Raw genomic sequence first — 25454 nt, 5'->3', positions numbered from 1 at the left:
CATTATTATACTTCAACAAAACAGAGACTCAAGAAACAGAATTAATTACGAATATTTTCGAGATAACGACAGAGTAAATAAACATGAAACAATCGACAATCACACCAGCGATATATATTGAACCATCACAGGTTAGCCACAACACATACTTTATCTCACATCACTAAAATGTACCTAATGAACACGGACGTTAATAATAACACCATTTGACAGCAGTTTAACAGCGCCACAGTGGGTCACGCCCATGTAGAACACATTTCAAAAAAAATTTAAAAATAGTTGTAGTCTTCGGAATTGAATAAATTATATATCTATTAAAAGGTAATAGTCTGCAGATTCAGAAAACGCAAAAAAGTGAAAATTGAACTTTTCATGATTTTGAGCCTTTCCGGAGCCCCTTAAAGGAATAGCAGTATGTTGTTTCACTGTTACCGTTATCCATTATCGAAGATGTGTAGACCCATGATTTATAATAATTTCCCGCTGTGATTAACACAAAATTTGAGCTTATTGTTGTAAATATAACACTGCTCATTTTAGAGCGTTATAGAGAATTTGGAAAGGCTACTCTCCCTCCGCTGACAAAGTCGCGAGAGTGAAGTGGTGTATACGTGCCGGTCGATTCTATGGAATCAGTTCGATAAGATTGATCGCCGAGCAGACGTGATACAATGGCAGAAAGCAGCTACGGTGTATGGGCGTGCAAGTGTCCAAACTGTGAATGAAGTTGCCAGATTTGTTACTATATAAACGCGGGCTGTTCAACGTGTCTACAACGGAAATTCCGAAGTGAGAGTGATTTCGGGTGTGCCGCAGGGGAGTGTCGTAAGACCGTTGCTATTCCCAATACATATAAATGACCTTGTGGATAACATTGGATGTTCACTGAGGCTTTTTGCGGATGATGTTGTAGTATATCGAGAGGTTATAACAATGGAAAATTGTACTGAAATGCAGGAGGATCTGCAACGAATTGACGCATGGTGCAGGGAATGGAAATTGAATCTGAAGGTAGAGAAGTGTGATGTACTGCGAATACATAGAAAGAAAGATCCCTTATAATTTAGCTACAATATAGCAGGTCAGCAACTGGAAGCAGTTAATTCCATAAATTATCTGGGAGTAGGCATTAGGAGTGATTTAAAATGGAATGACCATATAAAATTAATCGTCGGTAAAGCAGATGCCAGACTGTGATTCATTGGAAGAATCCTAAGGAAATGTAGTCCGAAAACAAAGGAAGCAGGTTACAGTGCACTTGTTCGCCCACTGCTTGAATATTCCTCACCGGTGTGGGATTCGTACCAGATAGGGTTCATAGAAGAGATAGAGAAGATCCAACGGAGAGCAGCGCACTTCGTTACAGAATCACTTAGTAATCGCGAAAGCGTTACGGAGATGATAGATAAACTCCAGTGGAAGACTCTGCAAGAGAGACGCTCAGTAGCTCGGTACAGGCTTTTGCTGAAGTTTCGAGAACATACCTTCACCGAGGAGTCAAGCAGAATATTGCTCCCTCCTACGTATATCTCGCGAAGATACCATGAGGATAAAATCAGAGAGATTAGAGCCCACACAGAGGCATACCGACAATCTTTCTTTCCACGAACAATACGAGACTGGAATAGAAGGGATAACCGATAGAGGTACTCAAGGTACCCTCCGCCACACACCGTCAGATGGCTTCCGGGGTATGGATGTAGATGTAGATGTAGACGTAGATGGTGCAGCTCGCACACGGCGTAAGAGGGCAGTTGTAAAAAAAATCATAACCAGCGGAGACCTCAGACTAATCCTGCGCCTTTTCAGTACAATAATTTTTTCACCCGGCCTCGTTCGATCACTAAAGGGAAGGGCATCTGAGCCATTTTCCGAGAGAACTTTGCGAAGGGAACAACATACCACGGATATTTGGAGTCAGAGTACCTCGCAAAGGGCCTTTGTTCACAGCAGCACATATGAGCCAGACAACACAGGATCTGCTCAGTATCTGAGTTGAGTGTGATCCATCGACTCTCTGTATTGCCTATTTGCAAATTAGGCAAGGCATGGGAAGCACCGAGGACCCAGGCAGACTTTTAACCTGCTGTGTGTGGAGGGTGTAGGTCAGGCGGGAAATGGTTCTGTGAATTTTTTGGGGTGATTTTCATCATTGTGAGTTGGGCCTGCTCGCGCAGATTTCTATGAATATGACCGTCGCAATATCAGTATTAAAGATGGCCGCCCCACTTGCGACTTGCACCAGGGAAGAACAGCGTTCTGTTATTCGGTTTTTGCGTAGTGAAGGTGTGAAACCTATTGAAATTCATCGACGGATGAAGGTTCAGTACGGTGATGCATGTTTGCCACAGCAGCAACTCTACGAAAGGAGTAGAAAGTTCGCAAATGGTGTGACTTCAGTGGAAGATGCTCCTCGTCCAGGTCAGGCACAACGAGTTGCCACTCCACAGAACATTGCAGCAGTTGAAGCCATAGTGAAGGAAAACCGCCGAGTGACACTGAATGACATTGCAGCATGTTTACAGATTACTCATGGGTCAGCACACCACATTGTACATGATGTGCTCCAGTTTCACAAAGTGTCTGCAAGATGGGTGACACGGCAGCTGACTCCTGAAATGAGAGAACGGCGTGTTGATGCTTGTGAAGAACTACTTCGGCGCTTTGAACGAGAAGGTGATGGCTTCCTTGCAAGAATCGTTACTGGGGACGAAACCTGGGTTCATTTCCACCAGCCGGAAACGTAGAGAGCGAGCAAGGAATGGCGCCATTCCTCATCACCAAAACCAAAGAATTTTCGAACAGAACCATCAGCAGGGAAGGTTATGCTGAGTCTCTTTTGGGACGAAGAAGGCGTCATTTTGGAGCATTACATGCCTAGAAGGACCACTGTCACCAGTGCATCATACACAGATCTCCTAAAAAATCATCTACGGCCTGCAGTCAAATCAAAGCGACGTGGATTGCTGTCAGCAGGTATCCTTTTGCAACATGACAATGCAAGGCCCCACACTTCCCGTACAACAGGAAACAATCACAGACCTGCATTTTGAGTGTCTTCCTCATCCACCATACACACCAGACCTTGCCCCAAGTGATTTCCATATGTTTGGACCATTCAAAGACGCGATGGGAGGATAGAAGTTCCGTTCTAATGAAGAGGGACGCCACGCGGTGCATGAGTGGTTGCGCGGTCTATCAGAAGAATTTTTTTCTAAAGGAATTTATGCACTTTGTAAGTGTTGGAGGACTTGCATTGAGCATGGGGGAGATTATGTTGAAAAGTGATACAGCTTTTTACTACTTCTGCACGATAAATAATATTTTAAAGAAATATTTAAGGTTTTCATTTGACTCGCCCTCGTATGTACCCAGGTAATTCACGTGAAAAGGTTTCCGACATGATTATGAGCGCAACGACGGGAGCTAGATGCATGGGACATTCCATTTCGTAAATTTTAAAGGATTTAAAGATCCCGAGATCTATATTGTGAAGAGAGTGCCGAGAATAACAGATTTCAGGTATTACCTGTCACCACAGACAACGCAGTGGCCGACGGCTTTTGCTTAACGACCAAGAGCAGCATCGTTTGAGTAGATTTGTCTGTGCTAACAGACAAGCAGTACTGTGTGAAATGATCGCAGAAATCGATATGGGGGTACGACGAACTTATCCGTTAGGACAGTGCGGTGAAATTTTACCGTTAATGGGCAGCCGACGACCGACGCGAGTGCCTTTGCAAACAGCAGGCCATCGCCTTTTTGTGCTCGTGACCATATCGGTTCGACCCTAGACGATTGGAAAACCGTGGCCAGGTTAGATGAGTCCCGACGCCAGTTGGTAGGGTTCAAGTGTGGCGTAGACTTCACGAAGGCGTAGACCTAAGTTGTCAATAAAGTACTGTGTAAGCTGATGGTGGCCCCATAATCGTGTGGGCTTTGTTTACATGGATTGGACTGGGTCCTTTGGTCACCATGAACCGATTATTGACTGGAAATGTTTTATGTTCGAATACTTGGAGACCATTTGCAGCTATTCATGGACTCCATGTTCCCAGACAAAGATGGAATTTTTATGGATGACAATGCACCATATCACTGGCGCACAATTATTCGCGATTGGCTTAAAGAACATTCTCGACAATTCGAGTGAACGATTTTGCCACCCAGATCGCACGGCATGAATCCCATCGAATATTTATGGGACATAATCGAGAGGACAGTTAGTGCACAAAATCCTGCACCGGCAACACTTCCGCAGTTGTGACCGGCTTTAGAGGCAGCATGGCTCAGTATTCCTGCAGGGGACTTCTGACGAATTGTTGACTCCATGCCATGTCGAATTGCTGCGTTAAGGGGCTCCGGATAGGCTCAAAATCATGAAAAGTTCAATTTTTACTTTTTTGCGTTTTCTGAATCTGCAGACTATTACCTTTTAATAGATATATAATTTATTCAATTCCGAAGACTACAACTATTTTTAAATTTTTTTTGAAATGTGTTCTACATGGGCATGACCAACTGTGGCGCTGTTAAACTGCTGTCAAATGGTGTTATTATTAACGTCCGTGTTCATCAGGTACATTTTAGTGATGTGAGATAAAGTATGTGTTGTGGCTAACCTGTGATGGTTCAATATATATTGCTGGTGTGATTGTCGATTGTTTAATGTTTATTTACTCTGTCGTTATCTCGAAAATATTCGTAATTAATTCTGTTTCTTGAGTCTCTGTTTTGTTGAAGTATAATAATGAGTAAAAGTAAAGTTATTAGAAATCCTTTCAATGATGGCAACATTGTAAGGTGCAAGGTATTTAGAAATATGGGAATGAAGATAGGTTCTAACATGGTACGAGCGATGCTTGCTTTAGACAAGGAACGCCTTCGGGCTGCAGACAGGGCTGTAAAGAGTCTAGAAATACAAGCAAGAGTAAACAAGAGGAGGAACAAGAGGAAGCTGGAGGAGGAGTTTGCAGAGGATGAAGACAATCCATCCTATGGACCTGGAATGCACTAAAAAGTTAATCCAATCTTTGTCGCTCGATTCCCAAAACTTTTATTTTCTCATACTAATTACATGTTTTCTAAGGATCTTCCAAACATATTTGTTTCAAACTTTCAGTAAATGTTACACAGTACCTTCTGCATAATTTAACACAGCCTTTTTCCAAAAAACTGTATATTTTTGAATATATAAATAAAAAATTGCAAAAAATGTTGTGAATTTTCATTACAATTGAAAAAAAATCATCTTTAATAACTGAACCGAAATTTTGTAAAATCCCTGTGTTAAGTTGTAGCCCATATTCCAATAAATAATCTGTAAAAAGTTCAACTTCCTACCTCAAATACTTTGTGAGGAAAGACGTAATTTATAAGCGTTATTTTAACATTGCAAGTATAGGGCGTTCCGGAGCCCCTTAAGCCAGGAAAAAGGAGCGCCGAGACGATATTAAAAGGCATCAGATGACGTTCGTCATCTCAGTTGACTGTGGGCACTTTCGACTTGCAAGACGGCTACGGGATTGTTGACAGAGCAGCACGTACACGTTCCTGATTTAACCATTTAGTCAATCTATAGCACTTCGACTCGCCAGCTAAATCTTGTGTAAAAGTCTGGGACTATTTGGAACAGCAGGTGAAACATAGCAATCAAATTCCCTGCAATTTGGTAGTTCTACTGCCTCTAATCATCAATGAGCTGGATATGGAATACCTGTGGAAACTTGTGGACTATCTTCATCATCAAGTCATTATCAAGGCCAGAACAGGTGTTACACGGTAGTGGCGTTATGTCTAGTGGGTACCAATAATTTTTGTCTGCTGTTCTTATTAAAAAAGTACAGCGTGCAAGCTAGGAAACTGTTCACACCTATCTTCCAAGTACACACATACCCATTTTTGCGGAACACGTTGTGTGACCACTTCACAAAACTTACTTTCGCTTCACGATATATGAATGACGACATTGTCTGCACCAGTCTGTGCAATGTCACTCGTTCATTCTTGTAAGGAGCGGCTCCTGCGTTACAGCACTACCATGAAAATAGAGTTCGGTCTCCCGTAGTTGAATCTTTTCAACACTTAATTCTGTTTGTGAGCTGCAACGGTAGTCTTCTAGAAAAGACGACAAACGTGCCTGACATCTGTTAGCATAGCACGCTTCAAAGGCAGGGACGAGGTCTTTTCCATTTCGTGCTTCAGGTCTCTCAGAGCGATTGATGGTCTTAGTGTTTCGTACACGTTTTTACTTCGTAATACGAACGTTAACAGTGGTAGTGTGGAAGTCCCGTGACAATTTTCCAGTGGACCTGAGGGTCTCATTCACATTCTCTCGATTCTAATTTCGGCTCTCCTAACTAACACCATAATGTGTGTAGGACGATAGCACACAGAGAAATCTAACTGAGACCATTATCAAGTCTAGAGGCCAAGTTACTCGGTATTGTCGTGATCTCTTCTGACGCTTGCTAGTTTTCTGTTCTATGTGATTATATAAAGTACGTCTAGAAATTTTAATGAGAAGACCAATATTGGAATGTCAACAGGTGTTAAAAAAATGTTCATACGCATATGCATGAATAACGTCGCGTCGAACACGCGAACCTACTACATAAATCACTGCTGTGGCCATTCACAGATACTGACACTGTAAATTCCTGTGACCATGCAATGGAGCAACAAAGAAACGCCAAACTGTCAAATACGACCATGCAGGTGATCACGATGTTGGTACAAAGGTGCATAACAGAATCCGAGATCATCAATGCTTTAGCCTGAGATTGTTGATGATATGTGACTTTGGAAGCTTATGACTTACCGTTCTACAGACGCCGAGGTCATTTAGAGGCGGAGTGCAAACTCCGATTGGTTGAAGAATGGGGAAGGAACTGGTCTATATTCGTGTTTAGAGGAATCATCACAATGTTTGACTTAAACAATTGATGGAAAGCTCATCTGAATGGCAGGACGAGGATTTGAGCTTTAGTCCTCCCAAATGCTAACCGGCCCACACAGGAAGAGAAAGCGATCGTATACGAGTAGTTGGTTAGATTTTAAGACTCACAAAGCATAATTTCACGTTCCACAACAGTTCGTAGCGCGAACGACTGAATAACGCGTCAGATTTCTGCATGAGATGCAGGATTGTAACAAGCAGCACTTGGGATTCGCCTTACTGGATTTCGTCGTTTACTGTTGAAGCTGGTATTTATTGGGTATTATAATTTACACCCGATGAATATACGTTGTTTCAAAGCACTACAACATTAAGGATCTCTCGGCACTGTTGTAATAAAATGAAGAAAAACGCCATATTTGTTGTTAAAGCATTTTCGTATTTGGTTGTTTTGCATTTTAACTTCTGTATTACGAGAGCATTCCGTTTCAGGATAACTGCACGTTGAATATTTATAAAAAATCTGTCATTCTTGGTACGATCTGTTATAATTAATTTATGTTATAAATTTAATAGTAGTATATTAAGTAATTTTCTATGCTATGTGCATATAAGAGCGCTCTTTCTCAGGAGTGAGTTTATTCGAGTTTGTGAACATGGTAGGGAACGTAGACAATGGACTAGGATATTGCTTTCTATGTCGCTGCCTGATTCGATTGCAGTTCAGTGTTTATTCAGTTATCCGAAATCCTTTACAAATTGTGGAACTCACGCTTACAACACACACACACACACACACACACACACACACATACACACACACACACACATACACACACTTATAGGAAGTACGGGAAATGTAACAGTGATATTGTAGTAAATCTTGCACTGCTTGCAGTAGAATATATTGTCCTTTCTTGTTTGAAGCCTTGTATTTCACATTCTCTAAAAATTGTGCTACTGAACAGAAGCAGTGATCTAATGAAAATGACCATTGGGTTTTACTAAAAAGTAAGAATGATGAAACAGCTTTTATGTAATGTGGAGAACTATTGTAAATTTGTATCGCACTGATCCTCATGGAAGTTTTACATGCTGTTGTCCTTATTGACTTGGCATGGAACTTTACTTTTAGCCTTGGGATACTGAAGATTTTGTCTGTGTATACTACAAACAGAACGAGATGACTAGGCTATGTTTGATCTGCGATCTAGATGCTGCCGAAAACTGCCACATGGGATCGGTGTGATCACATTTCGTGATCACTTCATGTGATGCATCAGCTAGTTTCAGAGCTTGCGCCAATCACAATGTAAACCACGTCCGACGTGCTTCAAGATGAGAAACAGGTCCCGTGTGAGGACGACTTTAGGGACCGACCGTCAACGGGAATAGCGACAGTCAATGTGATTGAAGTGCGACAGATCGCCGCAAGTCGGAAATTTGGCTCTGATATTGATATCGAAAGGATAGAGGTAACGACATCGTCCTCAAATATTTGGTTAAGTGGAAGATTTGTTCCCAGTGTTTGCCGTAAAAACTGACTAATGATGAAAATGATGATGAAGGAAAACCGCAGGAATATTCATTGACACATATGCCATTACCTGATGAAGAAATACATTCGTGGTTGAGGTAGGCGAGCATACACATTTGGCGCAACTTTGAAATATGGAGAGGTCTTGATCGTAGGCTAAAGAGTACAAAGGAATTAAAGACAACAAACATATACATACTAAGATAACTATTTACATTAGCTCTTCAAGAACACAAATTTCATTTAAAATCATAAATTTGCATCAAACTTTAGTGAAAGGCTCACGACAGTGAGCATATAGATTGAATATAATACAGATCTCATCTCATATGCACATTTTGAGATACCGTTGTCTGTTCGAAGAGAACCAGTGTCAAGCTGATTGTGGAGTTTAAGGTATCTAAGAAGTAAACGAAGGTCGGTAGGTGACGTTAGCAATGAGCATGAAAATGAAATCAAAGAGTAACTTTACGAAGAAACCATAGATAACGATGAACTACTTGTTAGAACATAGTTGATGACTGATGAGCCTAACTCTACATGTTTCTGGTGTCTCACGCATGTACTTCAAACTAGACTATTACGTGGTCCAATATTATCCCATTACGCATTTAACAAAAAAATTAAAATTTTTAATTGTAGCATTAGCTTCTATTTTAATTCAAGTCGTTGGCACTCATCTAGGCTTACCTATATGGTACTGTTGTGTATAAGTACCAATAAAGCATCTTTATCAGGTTTTCCATGATGTTCTGGCATGTAGTTCGTCGCTATATATGGTTTCTTTGTGAAATTTTTCTTTGATTTCATTTCTGTGGTCAATGCTAGTGCCACTTACCCATCTTCGTTTACTTCTTAGATAGTTTATCGCCAAAGTCATTTTGACCCTGGTTCTCTTCGAATAGACAACGGCACTGTTAAATATGACTATATGAGATATGTATTATATTCAGTCTGTTAACTGCTGTGAGCCTTGTACTACCGTTTGACCAAAATTTATGACATTAATTGAAAATTCTGTGTATGGATCAGAAGTATACGTACTTACGCTAGTATGTATATACTTGTTATCGTTAATTCCTTTCTACGCTTTATAACTTTATATCATAGCTTCTGATGGTGACATTTTTAAAAGCGAACGCTTAATAAACAACTGTGCGATGAAGACCTTTTCATATTTCAAAGTTGTACACATTTTCTGCGGTAACAGACATTAACTTTACTGTACTAATCAAGAAATATTCACCGTCAATGGTGACACGGTCCGTGAATAATAAGTTAAAGAGCTACTTTACTGTCTGTATCAATAATGAACCAGTGAACGCTGTTTCAAAGATCTGTCAACAACCAAACACAAAGCCTTTTGAAGCAAGCCAGTTATCAGCTGCATCCACAACGAAACTAACATTGATTTAAGCGAGTAAGTCATGTCGAAGGCATGACAGTGATCACAGTACTGGAGTAGTGATGTGCCATGTGGCCAGTGCAGAACACGAAGCGGTTTCCTCCGGGGGCGCTCTTTTGCACCGTTTCAGTCGGAGTATTTGGTTGAACAGGGAGCAAGGGAACTTCAAACAGTGGGTCTCAGTGCTCCTGGTGTGACATAACTCCCTCTAACCCCACGTGTAGGGTGAGGCATCCGTTGCAACATTTTTGCACTTTTTTATAAGCTTAAGTTACTTACAGTATATTTTCACTTCGAGATACCGTCACTATCGCCTTATAAAATAGCGAACAGCGTGTTGTCGTAACATTTTTAACCACCGACTCGCAGGTTAGCGACACGTGACCGTATCTGGAGCCAAGAGGTGTGTCCACTGCCTGGAATGCCGTTCCCGGTAGAAGCTAGCTTAGCGGAGCGCAGCAGGTGGGGCCATTTGGCGAAACTTCTCTTCGGAGTCGCTGTCACAGTGTGTGACGGATACAACTAAGTCCTCGCTGAATGCTACCAGTAGCTTCATAATTACTGCCAAAAGCGTATTGCTGTTGTACTTTTACGAAATACTGCCGGTAACATTGCTGTCTTTTCCGCCTTAGTGTAGGTTGATAAATATTCATATTTTCACATTGTAACGTATTTGCAATAGTTATGTCTCAATATTTTCATGAACATGTGTTTTTCATAAGGCGTTAACAGGATTCTTCGCGACACTTGAGGTCCATCTCCGCAGTGCAGAGTAATTAGGTCTTTCACGCCATATTTTAAGTTTAAATTTAGAAGAATAGTTGACCAATGGATAGATATGTAGCAAAAAAGAGAGTTCGTAATGGCAAAAGTCCTCCATGGTATACAATCACTATCAAGAAATTTTTAAAGAACCTGAGACAACTTCATAATAGGTATAAAGCACATCACAGGGCTATAGATAGAGGATGGTGAACGAAACGAGTTTGGCAGACAAGAGAGCATTGCGTGGAACCTTCAATGACTACCGTAGCAGGATACTGACAAATGATCTTTCACAAAACCCACAGAAATTCTGGTAATATATGAAGGCTGTTAGTGGTACCAAAGTTAGTTTCCAGACACTAATGGACGAGACTGGAAGTGAAGTTGATAGTAGCAAAGCAAAAGCAGAAAAGCTTAACTACGTTTTCAAATGTTTCTCTACAATGGGATACCCAGGAGTTATGCCCCAACTTAATCCTCGTATCATTGAAAATATGAGTGAAGTGGGTATTAGTGTCAGTGGCGTTGAGAAACAGTGGAAATCGTTAAAATTGAACGAAGCCCTAGGGCCCGGTGGAAACCCTATCAGATTGTACACTCAATTAGCGGCTAAATTAGCCTCTCTGATTCTAATCTACCGTAGATCTCTCGAATAAACACAGTGCCCAGTAGCTGTAAGAAGGCAAAGGTCTCACCTGTTTACAAGAAGGGTAGCAGTAATGATACACCGTCCGAAATCGTTGATATCCATTTGTTGTAGACTCTTAGAACATATTCTGAGCTCAAACATAATGAGGTGTCTCGAACAGAACGATTTTCTCCCTGCCAACCAGCATGGATTTAGAAAATATATATCATGTGAAAACCCAATTCGCACTTATCTCGCATGATATACTGAAAGCCATGGATCAAGACAGTCAGGTCGATGCAGTATTTCTCGATTTCCGAAAGTATTTGACTCGGTGTCACACCTGAGCTTATTATCTGACAAAATATGTGACTGGATCGACGATTTCTTGACGCAGCATGTTATCTTGGATGGAGAGTCATCGACAGATGTAGAGGTAACTTCGAGTGTACCCCAGGGAAGTGTGTTGGGTCCCTAGCTGTTCATGATGTATGGTCACGACCTTGCGGGCAGTGTTAATAGTAATATCAGACATTTCGTAGATGAAGCAGTTATCTACAAAGAAATACAGCCTGAACGAAGCTGTACATTTGTCTGCTATTGATAGGATTTCAAAGTGGTGCAATGATTGTCACCTTGGTTTAAATGTTCAAAAATGTAAAACTGTGCACTTCACAAAACAAAAAAGCATGATATTCTACGAATATAATATTATTGCGTCACATATGGAATTTGTAAACTCATAAATATCCTTCGGTGTAACTCTTTGTAGGAACATGAAGTGAAACGATCACATAGGCTCAGACGTGGGTAAATCAGGTAGCACACACTTCGCTTTATTGATAGAATACTAGGGAAATGCAGTCAGTCTGCACAGGAGATTATTTACCAATCACTCGTGCGATCCATCCGAGTATATCGTGCAAGTCTATGGGACTCGACCAAATAAGGCTGACCAAATAGGGGATGTTGAACGTATATGGAGAAGGGGAACACGAATGGTCACAGGTTTGTTGTACCAGGCGGAGATGAAGACAGACGGAAACTATCCCAAGAAGGTTAATTAACGAAGTTTCAAGAAGCGTCTTTAAATGATGACTCCAGGAATATACTACAACCACCTACATATTGAAATTAGAATTAATTTTAAAACCTTCAGCTGCTGACGGGCGTTGATATATGTCAACAGAGACAGGTGAAAATGTGTGCCCCGACTGGGACTCGAACCCGGAATCTCCTGCTTACATTGCAGACGATCTATCCATCTGAGCCACCTATGGCACAGAGGATAGTGCGACTGAAACGACTCCCGCGAGACCCACATTCTCACCTTGTATGTCCACAAACTACATTCGTAGTGTTCCCCAAGGCATTCTTACCAAGTCCCGTAAGAGTTCGGGGAATATGTGAAAATCCGCACAGAAAAAGAAGGTCATGGCCGGTATTGCCAGAACTATATACTTATATGGATATGGTGTCTGTTATTTGTATTTCAAACAGCTGAGCAAAACTGAACCTACTCAGACAGTTCTCTCTTTACTTATTCTGATCATCACTAAACTGACACAGACACCATATCCATATAAGTAAAAAAACCTACATACTGGTTCCCCAGGGATCGTGAAGATAAGTTGATATTAATTACAGCCCACACTGACGCATTTAAACAATCGTTTCCCTCAAACTCCATATGTGACTGGAACGGAATAAAGCGCTAATAGCCGTTGCAGTGGGGCATATCCTCTGCCATTCACGCCACAGTGATTCGCAAAGTACAGATGTAGATATACACAGAGGGGAATTAACAGACTTTGAACGCAGCATGGTAGCTGGAGCTAGACGCGTGGGACATTCCATTTCAGAAGTCGTTAGGGATTTCAATATTCCAAGATCCACAGTGCCAAGAGTGTGCCAAGAATACCAAATTTCAGGCGTTACCTCTCACCATGGACAACGCACTTAACGATCGAGAGCAGCAGCGTATGCCTGGAGTTGTCAGTGCTAACACACAAGCAACAATGCGTGAAATAATCGCAGAAATCAATACGGGACGTACGACGAACGTATCCAGTAGGACACTGGGGTGAAATTTGACTTCAGTGGATTGTGGCAGCAGACGATCGACGGTAGTGGCTTTGCCAACAGCACAACATCGCGTGCAGCTCTTCTCCTGGGCTCGTGACCATATCGGTTGGACCCTAGACGATTGGAAAACCGTGGCCAGGTTAGATGCGTCCCGATTTCAGTTGGTTGAAGCTGATGGTAGGGTTCAAGTGTGGTGCAGAAACCACCAAGCCATGGACTCAAGTTGTCAACAGGGAACTATACAACCTGTTGGTAGCTCCATAATGGTGTTGGCCATGTTTACATGGGATGGACTGGGTCCTCTGGACCAACTGAACCTCTTGGAGATTGTTTGCAGCCGTTCATGCCTTCATGTTCCCAAACAATGACGGAATTTTTATGGATAACAATGCGCTCCATCACTGGGTCGCAGTTGTTCGTGGCTAATTTGAAGAACATTCTGGACAATTTGAGTAAATAATTTGGCCTCCGCCGGCCGGGGTGGCCGAGCGGTTCTAGGCGCTACAGTCCGGAGCCGTGCGACCGCTACGGTCACAGGTTCGAATCCTGCCTCAGGGATGGATGTGTGTGATGTCCTTAGGTTAGTTAGGTTTAGGGGACTGATGACCTCAGATGTTAAGTCCCATAGTGCTCAGAGCCATTTGAACCATTTGAGCACCCAGATCCCCCGATATGAATCCCATCGAACATTTATGGGACATAATCGAGGGGTCAGTTCGACCACGACATACTGCGCTGGCAACAGTTTCGCAATTATGGACAGCTATAGAGGCGGTATGGCTCAATATTTCTGCAGGGTGTAACCTCCCCCACAAAATTCATTCACTTTTAGTGTAACCTCAAAACAGAAAAATTCCTTAACCTCTCAATGGTAAAAATTATAATTATGTCGTGCACATTCAGTGTAACGTCCCAACAAAAAATAAATTCAGTAACCTGGTAATAATACAATGTAACTAACCACTCAATTAAATTGTCGCTCACTTATAACTTTTCAATAATTGACTGTGAATTTAACCTGCTAAATTTTGGACATCAGCAGTGCTGCGTCATGGCCCTGAAGGATCATTCTGAATAAAAAAAGAAAAATTCTTACCTCAATGAAGTCGCCGGATAACGCATATATATCTGCTCTTACAATACATTTTTCTGGCACAGCCCTGTGCAATGCTGGCCGATAGATTTGTCATTTATGAAAGGAAACAACTGATATTTCTTTTGCAATAATCGGGATGGTCATGGATTGGAGAAATTAGTAAATTCTTTAAATTGAAATGAATGGTTGTTAAAAGTTACTTTTTATGAGAAAGATTATTATTAGGAAATTTTTAAAACATTTACGTGGGAGTTGAGATAACAACACTACATATGCACGAGGCTGCTTTTTACCTTATGCAATAATGCTCAGGCTCCGGCATTGCTGCACCACGACCGGCCCAGCCAACACGATACACCAGACCAGACTGCACTTACTGCTACAGCTACACAGTTCCTACTGCAGTCAACACTGCTCTCTGGTCTGAGATTCTCTTATACCTTACATATCGCAGGCAGCGCGTGAGCAATACATCGAAATTACATCTGCTCGGACCTCTTACAAGGGGACTTCCAAAGACTTGTTGAATCCACTCCCCGTCGACTTGCTGCACTGTGCCGAGCGATGTTAGGAAAGCCGGCCGCGGTGGTCTAGCGGTTCTGGCGCTGCAGTCCGGAACCGCGGGACTGCTACGGTCGCAGGTTCGAATCCTGCCTCGGGCATGGGTGTGTGTGATGTCCTTAGGTTAAGTTAGGTTTAAGTAGTTCTAAGTTCTAGGGGACTTATGACCTAAGATGTTGAGTCCCATAGTGCTCACAGCCATTTGAACCATTTGATGTTAGGAAATGTCCCGTGACTCTTGTCACCTTAGGATACATGTAGATGCCAAGCGATCGCGAGAAGATGGTGCCCGCATTGTCAAGATGTCCTGCGTTCTCTAAAGTACAAAAGTAGCTCTGCGATCAGGACCAGAAGACTACACAATGCTAACCGAGGGCAATGTGACGCTGTGCCATACGGGTTCGGGTTGAGTTGCAATGATACGTATCAGCTTTCGTGACTTTGGAGCTGCTAGCCGTCAGTCAAGTATTTCCTCAGTTGACCTCAAGAGGCTGAGTTCACCTCGTTCAATTCGTTCCACCAAGGTAAAATACCTGGCAGTACCGGGAATCGAACCCAAGTCCTCCGCATTACAGACGCGCTGAGTGCTCAGCTACGGACGGGGCGTGGGGTAGATTCTTTATTGTAAAATTAAAAATGAAATATTATCTGTTCATTGCAAACCCACTCTGTAACATGATGTACAGAAAAAAAATGTTTGTCTTATTGTCAAAACATACGGAGGGAACTATAGAGGGTGCTTCGAAAGTAACTGTACACACTTTGTGAGTGTAATGTACTCCCTTTGACACAAAAGTCCCAGGACAGGTTCTTTTGAAAATAAAAAATGCAGTTACCCAGTAATGATCGTAGCTCCTATCGAAGTAGCCTCCTTGGCCATCTAGACAGAGTTGCCAACGGTTCTGGAGGTCTTGGAAGCTACCAGAGAAATTTTCAACTGCGATGCTTGTAAACTTATTTGTCACAACCCGTCGGATGTCTGCGACATCTTGATGAAACTTACCGCTAAGTCGCATTTTCACTCATGGAAACAAGAAAAAATCGCAAGGCGTGAGGTCAGGCGAATATGACGGATGTGGGATGGCAATAACAGAATGTCTGGCTAGATACTCGGTAACAGATACAGCAGTGTGGGGCTTGCATTGTCATGCCACAAACCGGGGCAGCGACGTCGAACTGCTTGTCGCAAACGTTTCAAGACTTCGGTGTTAAGAGTTTGGTTCTCTGTTTGACCTGGAAGAATACACTCATGCTGAACCAATCCTTTACTACCAAAGAAGGCGATCTACATCGTCTTTGTTCTTGAAGGTTGTTGTCTGAATGTTTTTGAGGTTGAAAACCCAGCACTCCGCCATACAGCACTTTGAGGCTTCGTGTGAGGGTCATACTGGTAGCACCAACTTTCATCGCCAGCAATCATCTTTGACAGAAATAAGGGATCACACCTGGCTCTTTCCAGTTGTTCAGCATAAATTCTTTTGTCTTTCCTCTTTCTGTTCGTCTGTTAGACTGTGAGGGGCGACTTCTGCATTAAGTTTTCAGTTCCCTAAATCTTCGCGTAAAATCTTATGATACACATCATGATTCAAATTAAGTTCTTTTGGTATCGCACACACAGTTACATGACGGTCCTCTTGCAATAACTGCCTCATACGTTTCACATTTGCATCGCTAAGTGCTGTAGACTGGCGACCAGTTATGCAGTAGAGTAGCAACGCAAGTGCAACATATACAACAAAAATTAGTTCTTCTCAAAAAGAAACGACATGAAGTGACACACAGTTCAACTCAACTATCCTTTACATTTACCTCAGGGCGTGTTCAAAATGATGTCCATGTGGACAAAAGGAGTGACGTGCCCGACTTCTTACCGCTCTCGGAATGTTGCATGACCCATTCATTTCATTCTTCACGCTTGCACAGCCATTTACAGTTCGCTGCTGTAGTTATGCTACACATCAGTATCAGTTGCAAGGCTGTACACGATCTCCTTGAGACGGCACCAAAGGTAGAAAGAAGTCCAGGGATTAAGATCCGGAGATCTGGCAGACCAAGCAACTGGTCCTGCACGACCTGACGACCTATCAGGATAAGGAAGTTTGTCATACTCTCTAGCCTCCAGACTGAAATGTGCAGGGGCATCGTCGACAAAGCAACATCAATCAACATACAGGCGAGCACAACACGCCAAAAGTCTGTACTGGCTCATGATGTAATGCCTACCACAAATGACATTGCACATCATAACTCGGAAACAAATCAGTTTCAGACAAAACTTTATTCAACAGTTTACTTTTATTTTGATCCATACAATACACGAAATGTGTACAGTTACTTTTGAATCACCCAGTATATTATATTGAAATTGGTGAGGTTTTGCTTGTAATGAGGGTACATTTTAGCCAACAAAAAATATTTCAGGAAAAGTGTGCTTACTTTTCTGAAACAAATTTATTGATTTGAGTACAACGAAATTCTGTATATCTTAAATATTTCGTAGAAAAAAAGCGACAATTGTGCTGACTGGCTACTAAACGAAAAAGTTATTCTTTCTACTCATTTTCGTTTCTTCTGTATTAGCAAAAACGATCGAAGTTGCAAATTCAAGAAAAGTAAGTACGCTAATAATTAATAAGGTATTTTGTCAGGCAGTAGTACTTTCTTGTTGCTAATTTCGGCGATGTCCCTTACGTTCGCGGCCGTTGAAACCGGGAAACGGTATTGGTTTTGTGTAAATTAAAGGCAGAGATTATATTAAGCCAATTAGTGCTCAGTTTATTTTACTTCCAACATGAATAAATGTATTTTGTCAGTATCTTCAGTTTCCTTTCTTTAATGTACCATCATATGGGTGTATCAGACGTATCTTAAATTTCAGTTGGTCCAGTTAGATTGTGTATTCGATTTGTGTCGAATACTTCTCCAACTGGTTGTGTGCTATGGGATATGGTCTTAGATCTGTCCCTGACCTGTCCATTGATAAATCTGGATAGAAGGGTTTCGTATCAGTTTGATATTCCATCAATGAAAAATGCCATTCAAGAAAGGACACTTCTACTAATGTAAAAACTGATTGCACGTAAAACACATGTAATATTGGAGTACTGAGTCAGGAGGATTGAGTCTTACATTACTAGTTAAGAGTATCTCTTTCAAAAGCATACCACGTCATTCCATATAATGATTGGTTCGTTTCGACGGAAACGGACGAAAGATACTTCTTGAATTTATCTGCTTGCATATATTGACTGCTAATAGATAAGACAACAGCATGAAATAACCCTGATCTTTCCTCGTCTATGACATGCAATTTTGCCTGCTCACTGTTAAAACTAGAGTTTCCGTGTTTCCCTGACAAATACGTATCAAATAAAATGCCAAGAAAATCTCAAATCCGTCATAAGTAGCAACTAGATTGTGGCGATATAAATCTGTACAATTTTTATGACAATGTGTATTAGCTTGGTGTGGAACCCATGCACCAGGAAACTATCTTGGCCGTGTTGTTGATGTGCAGCAATAATCTCGTCAGTGTTGTCCGTGTAAACGCTGGCATCTGTAAGCACATACTGTCGTGCAAACAAGTGGAACATCCCATGGAAAGTCACTTACGACTACGGTGCTCTTTCTTGCATCCACCTGGTAGTTGTTATCAATTAGCATGCGTCTCTTTAACTAACAAGTTCGTGGCATGTAATTCATTTACTTTAGAAATATTAAAATATGACATCATGAATTAAGTTTCACAACTACCTTAACGGAAATTTCCTTAATCGTATTTTGCTCACGTTGTATGACGAGTACTTTCACACTGTTACGAAACATGCATAAAATTTCACAAATAACTGAGATTTGATTGACTGATTGATTGATTTTTATTTATTTATTTATTTATTTATTTATGCATTTATTTTACCTGGCAAGATTAGGGCCTTCAGGCCCTCTCTTACACCTAACCAGGCATACTCAGATTCAACAAATTTCAGTTTCTACAGAACATTAAGGACATATAACATGTTATACAGTATTAATGTTACAGAAAAAATTAGAGATTATAAAAGTACTACAATGATAATTATAACAATCAAAAAGTAATTATAATAATCAAGAATAATAATAATAGTAATGACTATGTATAGGAAAGTGAACATATTTTTTCTTTTATGAATGTCAGTCCTATTGCTAGTTGGGAATTTTCTCGTTATATTCTTGCAGCTTGTGAGTTATTCTCATCAAGCAGAGACATAAGACGATGGAATGGGGTGAAAGAGATATAGAAAAGGTAGATAAGTTAGAGGAAGAGAAATAGAATGGTAAAATTCGAAGCTATGATGGAGAGGAGAAAGAAAAAGATGAGAGGGGCACGACAATGGTGGCTATACCGTCCCTAATATGTAAGTCTTGAGTTCCCTCTTGAATGTTAAGTGGTTCTGGATAAGACGCAGATCACAGGGGAGCGCGTTCCATAGTCGTATGGCTGAGATGGAGAATGACACAGAGAAAGATTTTGTGTTATGTAAAGGTACAGCCAAGATGCTAGATGTATCCGATCTGGTATTGCGGTTGTGGAATGATGATAGGTGTTTAATGTGAGAAGATAAGTATTGGGGGCACCAGTGGCTAAGAAATCGTTGAAGTAAGCACATCGTGTGGAGATCGCGTGCCTTATGTGGGCGTATCCAACCTAGCTGGGAGTATGAAGGACTGATATGATCATACAACCGTATATTGCATACGTATCTAACGCAAGCATTCATCACTAGCTCGAGGCATCTCGAATTTTCACTATTTGTGCCGTGTTGAACTACATCACAGTAGTAAAGATTAGGCAAGACTAGTGTTTGGACTAATTTTTGTTTAACATGGGTTGGAAATATTTTTCTAAATCTTTGAATTGCATGTAGGGAGGAGAGCGATTTCCGGCAAGCTGTGACTGTTTGTTCTTCCCAGTTTAGGTGTTCATCCAAGGTTATTCCAAGGTCTTTTACTGTTTTTTGGTATGGTAGTTGGGTACCATTGAGGAGTATTTGAGGGACTGTTTCGCGAAAGTACCGACTGATTAACTTTGGATGAGATATAAGTATGACCTGGGATTTCTTGGGGTTTAGTTTCAGACCTAGGTTCTGTGCCCATCGAGAAACAGAGCAAAGATCTGCGTTCATACTCGCTACTGCGTCAGCAATGTTCTTGGGGCTTGCACTTATGTACAGTTGGATGTCGTCGGCATATAGATGGTAGTTGCAGGAGTGAATCACTGAAGAAATATCATTAATGTACAGTGAGAAGAGTAATGGACCAAGGACGGAGCCTTGGGGAACTCCAGAGCGCACGTTTTTCCATGATGACTTTTCCGACCCACAAATGACTTGTTGACTTCTGTTTTTGAGGTAGCTGTCGAACCAGTGTATAGCGCTGTTTGAGAAATTCAGCTGTTTCATTTTAATTAGTAATATATCAAAGTCAACTGTATCAAAAGCCTTGCTAAAGTCAAGCAGTGTTAGGATGGTAGCTTCACGTCTGTCCATAGCATGTTTAATGTCATCAGTTACTTTGATTAATGCAGTTGCTGTACTATGGTGCTTTCGAAAGCCTGACTGATATTTGTTGTGGATGTTATGAGTTTTGAGGTAATCCGTCAGCTGTTCATGGACGATGTATTCTAGGGCTTTAGATATTGCAGGTAGTATGCTGATCGGCCTGTAATCACCTGGCGACTTAGGGTTGTCAGTCTTGGGTATAGGTTGAATTAAACTTTGCTTCCACTCAGTAGGATATGTACTACTGACAAGAGACAGGTTGAAGATGTCTGTGATAACTGGAGTAATAGTGTCTACGACGTTCTTAATCATGCCAATGCTCACTCCATCATTTCCTACTGCCTCGGAAGAGATTCTCATAATTGCCTTGTGTACTGTGCCAGTAGTTACATGTTTTAGGTAAAACTTGTCTCTCGAGAGATTGATATCTGGGGGCTGGTAATTTGTCGCTGCGTGGCAGTTTATAGCTGTTGAGAAGAAATCATTGAATTCTTCTGCAGACGCTTGATAAACAGCGTCAGATCTTCGCTTCCCTATACCGAAACTGCGCAGCTTTTTCCACAGTGCAGCAGGTTTTGTTATACCGCATACGACAGAGCGGGCATGTCTGATTTTGGCATTCCTCACGCTTTGCTTGGTTCTATTTCGGAGATTCCTATAAGCTTCGTACGCCTCGGGAGTTGGGTTACGCTTGTAGGCCCTATGTGCAGCATCACGTTTATTCATTAACTGGCGTAATGCAGTGGTGAGCCATGGAGCGGGAGCTCTCTTTACCTTGACAGTGCGTTGAGGAGCATGTTTATCATACAGTGTAATAATTTTGCGACATAATTCCCGAATTTTTCCGTCTAAAGTCGGTTCATTGCTTATATCATGCCAAGGGATGTCTGAGCAATCCTTTTGAAGAGCGTCATGGTTAACATTTTTTAGGTTTCTGTAGGTTACCAGGTGAGATTTTTCTTTGGTAGTATGCACTGAGTAATTTAAGAATATCACGTCGTGAGCAGAGAGTCCTGGAGCAGATGTCTGATTGGCGCGAATTATTTTATCTGGTCGCTTTGTTGCTATTATATCTATGAGTGTATGGCTGTGTGGCGTGTGATGAGTTGGGTCCAGCGGTGTTAAACTCATATCATTGGAGTGGAACAGTCTCCTTAGTTTTTCTGCAGAGGGAGATTTTAACTGTAAGTCGATGTTTGTGTCGCCCATAATGATTATGTGTTCATACAGTGTCACGAGCGAGGACAGGGCAGACTGAAAGGAGGACATAGCACCGACGTTTGGAGGTTTATAGATTACTCCAATTAGCAGTTTCTGATTTGATGTGTTTATTTCGAAAAACAAGAACTCTGCTTCTCCTTCGCCCTTTGCATCCGATGTGCATAGTACAGTAGGTCTGAGATCAGAGCGAACATAGGCACCCACACCACCTCCGCGTCGTGTTTCACGATCTGCTCTTAGGAGAGAGTAACCATTGATTCGGATAGCGTCGGAAGAAATGTTTGGTTTCAACCAAGTTTCAGAGACGAGGATAACATGGAACAGCGATTGGCAGAACAGGTCACAGAACTCGTCGAAGTGGGCCGTTAGCGACTGCGCGTTCGCGTGGGCCACAAAGAGCCCGTCGCCGGAACCGGTCCGTCCCATTGTGGCCGCCTGTAGGACCGAGCGCGCTCCGTCTACCTGCTGGCCGGAAGAGGGACAAAAGCTGGATTTCGCGGGGGAAGACATATTTACAGGTGTGTCCAAGGTCGTGACTGACTCAAGCGTCTGTGAGCTAAAGGTGAAAGACAAGCTGGAGATATCGGAGAAAGGAGCAAAAAGAAAGATGGAAAGTGGCAGTAGTGGTTACGAAAAAGATAATAGTAGTAGTAGTGGTAGTGACGAGGATGAAAATGACAGATATAGAAAGGCGGTTTTAAGGAGATTCCTGTTAATGGACAATGTTAATTCCCGTTTGACTGATAATATGAATATGCATGAGCACTTATGATAGACAAATAAAGAAGCAATATTTATGTGAAACAATTGACTGATTTTAAAGAGAGTACTTATGGTGCTTATAGAAATAACAAAGCAATATTTACGTAAAAAATGAAAAAAAAAAGAATAAAAATTAACTTATATTAGAGTACAATATGAGACTTTGTGTCTCGCGATATTTCGCTCAGACTTTCAGTTCGGACATGTTCGTCACCGTTTTCCTCCCTCCTTCCGTCTTGACTACGATCCTGCCATCCTGGGTCCATACATTTTGAAGGCCGAACTGTGTGATCGCAGTGTTCAAAACTTTTAGTCTTTCGCGCGTCAGATCTTCCCTCAGGGTAACCCCACTCTTGGCGAGTTTTCTTTTCTGGGCAAACACTTCAGCTCTTTTCCGGTATGACACAAATTTAATTATTATGGGCCTGGGTTTCATGGCACCTGGTATCCTGCGCCCAACACGATGGCTTCTGTCAATGTCGGTCACGTCGATCTGCACGCCAAGTTTCTCACGCACGAGGCTAATGGCCAGGTCGTCGGTGTTTTAACAGGAGAGCTAAAACAGCTTAGGTATAACCCGCCACTGACCGCACCGAAACTAAATTAATTGTTCGGTATCGCTCCCTGTATATCTAGTAAAGCCATCCAGTGCCCTTAAATAGTGCAAGGAGTCCCTCTACCAGTTTTTTGTTAGACACAATTTGTTCAGGTCTAGTTGTCCCGAAGATTCTGTATCTTTTACTCTCCAATGCCATGTATTCAAAGATTAGGTGTGATGCAGTTTCTTCATCCTCATCACAGATCCTACATTTAGGGTCCTCTTCCATTATACCCATTGTGTGTAGGTGTTTTCTGAAGTTCCCATGGCCGGTCATCAGTCCAGTCATGAGTTTGATCTCTTTCCTGTTCAATCCCAGGATTACAGATCTTCTTTTAAACATGGCTTGGACATCATTACCTTACCATGTTTTTGTTTATGGACCTTGGTCCAGTATCCTACGTGCTGTTTCCTAAGCCAGTTCCGTAGTTCTAACTTGATCATAGCCTTGGCGATTGTCATGACAGGTTCCGGTCTAATAAAAGGAGTTGTTGCCCCCATCCTAGCCAATCTATCGGCTTGTTCATTGCCACAGATCCCTGAGTGGCCAGGGACCCACACTAGGTACACCCTATTGTTTCCCCCTAGCTCCACCAGAGACCTGTGGCAATCTGCAACAATCTTAGATCTCGTTGCAGGAGCTGCCAATGATTTCAGGACTGCCTGGCTGCCTGAATAGATGTAGATGATAAGGTCATTGTAGCACCTACTCATATTCTCCTCCACACATGCCCTGATTGCAGGATTTTCGGCTTGGAATACAGAGGCCAGTTTCCCTGGAGAGATGCTGCTCTCCAGTCTTGGCTGAACCCCGTACAACCCTGCCCCAATGCCTTGATCTGTTTTCGACCCATCGGTGAACCAAACTATGTTCCCCGTACCGTGTCGAACTGTTTTCTCCCACTGCCCCCTACTTACAATTATTATGTTGTAAAGCTTGTCGAAGCAGTTCGGAGTTATTATATAGTCAGAGGGCATTTCCCCAGCCATACCTATATTTACCTCACTCACTCTGTTAGTGTGTGATTCTGGATATCTGAATGAGAGCCAGTTTTAAGTCTGTATGCCCCAGCTGCTGCCTCCTTCTTAACCCAAAGGTGAAGTGGAGGCATATCCAGCATGGCTTCCATTCCAGCGGTTGGTGTGCTGCTAATTCCGCCCTTTATGGCTAAGCAGGCCAATCTCTGCACCTTAGCAAGCTCTTTAGCAGCAACGCGCTGTTCTACCTTCTTCCACCACACTACGGCCCCATAGGAAATCCTAGGTGACTGAGATTTAATATTTGATGGATCCGGAGAAAGAGGAGGATGATAAGGCAATGAAAGATGTAGTCTGAAGAGCGAGCGTGCGAGACTTTTTTACCTCAATACATCACAAGGAGCACCTATAGGATGTTTCATACGAAGAGCTGTTCGAAACATGCACCGCACTACGGACACAGGCATTATGCTACGGGGGAATTCACTTGGGCTTGCATGGGACTTGTGGTAGTAATCGAAAGCAGCATGACAGCTGTGAAATACGTCAACATTGCCGTGGGCCATGTGCATCCATTCATGCTTGATGTCATCTTTTTTCTTCTTGTAGTACTTGATGTCGTCTCTTACGACGATGGTATATTCCAGCAGGATAACTGTCCGTGTCAGAAGTGGTATGAGGAGAATGGCAGTGAACTCACATTGACGTCTTGACCACCAAATTCGCCTGATCCGAATCCGATGAAACACATCTGCTACGCTACTGTGCGCCATCTCCATGCCCACAAACACCAGCACGTAATGCGTAGAACTGCTGGAGTATTGCATTCCATAGGTGGGCCAATAAGCTGTGAAGTAGGTGTTAGTATGTGTTGGCTCATCAGCGTACATACGGTGAACAGTGGCCCTACCACACTATCTTGTGATGCGCCAGGTGCTACCTTAGGTTCTGACGATGCATCCCAAATAGGTCACATACGGAGTTTCTTTTGCGAGGAAAGCTTCCGTCTCATAGCATACCTGTTGGAATGTTCCGTATACAACTTTTTAATTGCTAATCGACAGCGGCAAGCTGTATCTATGGCTTCCTGAAAGTTAAGAAACGCGGTAGTCAAGAAACGCCAATAGATGTGCAGTTTTGTCGGAGGGAAGGCAATGTTTCAGTGCGTGCTCGATGTCAAAATGAAGGCGCCTTCAGTTGGAAACTCTAGATCAACTAGGAACACAGTTCACGACCATCGCTCTTCCAGTATTTTACATATTTACCTAATTTTTCATAAGTGCCCCATGCGCAGTTAATGACGAATGCCACCTACTAGCGTGAGTACATAACTACACTCATGCTCATAAATTAAGGATAATGCTGATGCACAGCGGTACAACG

Source organism: Schistocerca cancellata, chromosome 8, assembly GCF_023864275.1.
Source record: "Schistocerca cancellata isolate TAMUIC-IGC-003103 chromosome 8, iqSchCanc2.1, whole genome shotgun sequence".
Lineage (NCBI taxonomy): Eukaryota > Metazoa > Arthropoda > Insecta > Orthoptera > Acrididae > Schistocerca > Schistocerca cancellata.
The sequence above is the reverse complement of the archived record's forward strand: the minus strand, read 5'-3'. Positions refer to the sequence as shown.